Here is a 4,554-nt window from a genome sequence, read left to right on the forward strand (position 1 = left end):
GGAGATTGCCTGAGGACCTGCCTGCCGGGGACGGGCCTCCAGCTGGGGCACGGCCGGGGCATCGTTGGGGCACGGCTGAACATGAAGGCAATTATAACTCACTTCAGGGGAGGCGCCTTAAGGACTAAATTCCCTTCGAACAGAAACTGGTACTTAAAGGGAACTTATCACAATAAGTTACGCTTTATGGTATTCATTTGTTTACAGCTGAGTACCATAGGTTGAGGTGGATGCCTTTTCTTACAAAGAGGAGTTGACGTTATGTTGTTTTATTCTTTTCTTTCTTTCTTTCACTAGAAGGTGTTTTAATTCCGCATACAGGTTTAGATTTTTTTTTTTTTTTTTTTTTTTTTTGTCAGAGTCCGGAGTGTTATTTTCACAAGGAGGTTGATAAAGATATTTTTGCAGGCACGAAATATTGTTACAGTCTTGTTCCGAAATTGAGTTTGGCATTAAGTGTGCATGATAACCCCCCCCCCCTCCCCACTCCCCCACTCTCTTTATCTCACGCCCTGACAGGGTTAGATATACAGTTAATGTTGTTAAATCATGATAAGGTTTGCATGTCAGTGTGTTTGTCCATGTCGCGAATGTGTATGTTATCAGTAATCTTTATCTTTACTCGAACAATACTCGCTATCGCATAAACAAAATACTCTTGAGAACCTATCAAGAGCCAGTGTGTAACAACCGTATATGCGACCCTGCCTTTCGTAGCCTCATTGCATTCGATTTTTATCTCAAGAACTTCGGGCTCATTAGATCCCTCTGTGATTCTAATACTTGCAACCAAAGTATAATGATTTTCTCCAGACAGCGAACATAAAAGGATAGTCTAGTGGCATTGCTGTGTTCGGTGAGCAAATGTAACTTTAGGAGTATGTTCAGGGAAGGGAGTAAAAAGCAGTGGGTTTAGTGTGGGAGGAAACGGATACAATGAAAGTTAGATAAGCACAGTCAAGAGGCTCCTGCTTTGGCTAAGGAACATAATGGGTTTATCTGATATACGATTCGTTAAGACAAAGGAGAAGATTTTTCATTATCAAGTTGTTTCAATAGATCAATAATTTTGCTATGGTGCTGTACTTGAAGGCAAAAAATACTATTCATTCTGCCATTTGTCTGGAAGGTAAGCGCTGGCGAGACGCCAGTATTGAGAAGGGCAGGTTGCCTCACTTGACGCATCTCAGCTGGGTTCTTGGTAACTGTTAACTGCAGGAACGGAACAGGTAATCTCCAGATGTCGCAAGTTTGTTGCTTATATAAATTAACTGCAAAACCCATGTGATCCAAACGCAACATAATCACATACAGGGAAACTTTCTATCTACAAAAAGGTTTCGCTTTATAAGACGAAGGGATTGATGCAAGTATTTTTTTAACTGAATTTTTTTTTTTTTTTTTCATTGTTTTTTTTTTTCTAAGTTCTGAAAGCGCGTAGGCATTCAGTTATCCAGATGCGACGGAGAAGATTCGGACGTAGCACGTTCACACGAGAAAATACGAGGGAGGCGAGTGCGGCGAGGAGTGGAGGTGTGGATGAAAGTAGACCTGGATATTGCTTGGTTGCAACCCAGAGCCTCCTTGCAAGTCCCCTACTGCTTTCTTGCAAAATTCATATGTGTGTGCGTGTTGGCATGTGCGTACATTCTTGAATATACATACATACATATGTGCTTGTGTGTGTGTGTGTGTGTGTGTGTGTGTGTGTGTGTGTGTGTGTGTGTGTGTGAGTGTGTGTGTGTGTGTGTGTGTGTGTGTGTGTGTGTGTGTGTGTGTGTGTGTGTGCATGTGTGTTTGTGCATGTGTGTTTGTGCGTACACATATACAAACACACATACTCGCTCACGCACAGTCTAATATACAAACACAAATACCCTGTACGTATGAATGTATATAAGAAAAAGAGAGAGGAAAGTAGGAAGGGAGGGAGAGAGAGAAAGAGAGAGAGAGAGAGAGTAGAGATCAATGGACAGACGAACTGGCAGACAGACAGACCGAGAGTATGTTTTGGGTGTACTTGCAAAGATCTCGCCGCCCGCAGCCGCGCGTCGGAGCCTCCTTCCTGGGCATCCTTCCGGCAGTCTCCTCGGCCACCGGAAGAAGCGCCTTCCCCTCAGAGGCGGGTCCCTGTTATCCTGCAAATCTTCACAAGAGAAAGTTGTCCCCGGGCGGTCTTCGCCTCGCGTTCGGTGGTGCGGCTCCTGCGACATCAGTGATCAATCATTCGCATACATTCAAACACCGTCGATACAATACGTAACGGCAATATTGCTTGCATGGAGAGAACATTTAAGAGCAACGAGGCGTGTTCACTTGTGACAGTGTTTCTGTAACATGCAGCGGATTGCAGGATGTGAGTTGTTTGGTCAGAATTCTCAAAGTGACGTCAAGATTAAGCCATTATAAACATGCTTGTTTCTTCTTCAAACTGCTGTACTGAGCCTTGCCTCGATACGAAATGATTTAGTGAGGGTAAGAGAAAATATGTCTGGGCTTGCGTTCACAGACTTTCAAAGGTTAATCAGGTGAGCGAATGAAGCCTAGTGAAGGCTATAATTATATAACATTTATTTACATCACTGTCAAATTATCCGTAAATTTAGCAAGGCACACTTGATTAGATGTACTAAGAATAGGTATCAGAGGAAACTAATTGATAGTGAACCTATTTTTGAAATATATATTTACGAAACATCAGTCTCCCTCGCTCTTCAGCCGTTCCCCGGTAACCAGTGCCCGCAGTTTACATCTCCCAAGTCCTGCAGAGTACTTCTCCTTCCAAGTCCTCATCTTAAGTTCTACAGTTTATCACTCTCCTCCTTCTTAACCTTTCTGTGTGCTCAAGAAGTCTACAATCGCCAGTAACCACGGCCACAGCACGTGCCGTCGGCCTCGTGCATACAGACGGAACTGCGGAACAACGCAATGTTTCCCGAGAAAATCGCGAGACTCTTTTGTTTCTGCGTCTGCCACGATCTCTGTGGACAAATAGTTGCTTTGCTGGAGTCCGGTCACATTTTCACCTTTGCTCTTGAGAGGGTATGTTTCTTCGACCTTTTTGGGTTTCATAATTACTTACTGAAACACGTGAGACCTTTGAAATAGGTATCATGTAGATGCCTAATTAGTATGCAAGTTGACTGAACCATAGTTTACTGGATATGTCATGTCTTTGTGCGGGGTCTTTGTACTTCAAAGTACCGATTAAAGATTATCGATTCAGCAGTGTACCTACTTACACTTATTAGTGCTTAATAGTTATTAATGCTTACCAGTTCATTCAAGTGTCTGTATACTAACTCACTACTGGAATAGGGCGTGTGCATATATTTGACAGTGTACTAAAGTATAATTTTCACTTACAAGTTTGCCTCCTTGCTTTTACCAGCGCGAGGAACTTGATTACCAATACATTTATATCTAGTAGCATACTAGAGGCAAGCCCGGACAGCACCGTATATTATCCTCTCGTCCTCTGGCTCGATGAGCGCCCGGTTCCGCGACTGAAATCCTGCCACTGAAGGGAACGAGGGAGGCGATAGCAGGGAGCTGAGCTGGTAGGCCCACTGGAGGATGACTTCGGCACCAGCGAGCGATGAACTCCCGGAATGATCGTTACTAAGAGAAAATGGAGCTCGTACTCAAGTGCGTCCGGAGCCGCCGTCGAGTCTCTTGGTTAAGTGAAAGATAGGGAAGATAGTCGCAGCCGATGCGGTTGAATGGATTTTAATAGAATATTATAGCAACTCGCGGGAGATGAGAGCTGCAGCTATCGGGGGCCGGTTCGTCTACATTCAGACCGGTTAGGCTTGTCTTACTCTAGGGGATTTTTTTATGAAAAGGTGTAGATTGGCTGAATTTCATTAATGACGTCACAGAGGCAGCGTGTTGAGCCGGGCTACCGTAGAGAGAGCGAGGTTCCCGCCGGCGACGTCGGAGGCGAGGGATCAGCTGAATTCCCAGTCGGGCCGCAGGAGGGTCGTTGATACCATCGCCTCGTTCACATAAGGTGGTTTGTTTGCAGGCTGTGCAAGCTTTTAGCAGGTTCCGCTTGTTTGCAGGTCGTGCGTAGTGCAGCGTATGGCACTAATGGTCCTCGAAATGAGAGTGCCCGCCAGGCGAGCAACTAAGTGCCGGACCCATTCTTTCTCCTGCGCACGAAAATACCCATTGTTCTTGTCGTCGTCAGGGAAATCAAGGGCCGACGAAATCAGGAAATGGGGCGCTTGTGACAAGGCGAGAGGTCAAGGCAGGGCGAGCAGGGTGCTTGCGTCCCCTGCTTTCATGATGGGGTAAACACTTCTCTCCTCCGCTTTGATCATTACCCGCTGGCCGTGATAACCCAGCCAGACTGCCAAGCGAGCGTGAGACTCTCCCAAGTACACACACGTACACACATACGCACACATCCTTTACCATAAGCACGATTTACGTACACACGTGCGCACTAACTCGATCACACGCACATACGAACTCACGCAGTGTATACAAACAATCGCGTTACCTGATACCCCGTTACGAAAGCATTAGGAGTGGTCTTGGTAGAGTTTT

The sequence above is a fragment of the Penaeus chinensis genome, chromosome 2 (assembly GCF_019202785.1).
Source record: "Penaeus chinensis breed Huanghai No. 1 chromosome 2, ASM1920278v2, whole genome shotgun sequence".
Classification (NCBI taxonomy): domain Eukaryota; kingdom Metazoa; phylum Arthropoda; class Malacostraca; order Decapoda; family Penaeidae; genus Penaeus; species Penaeus chinensis.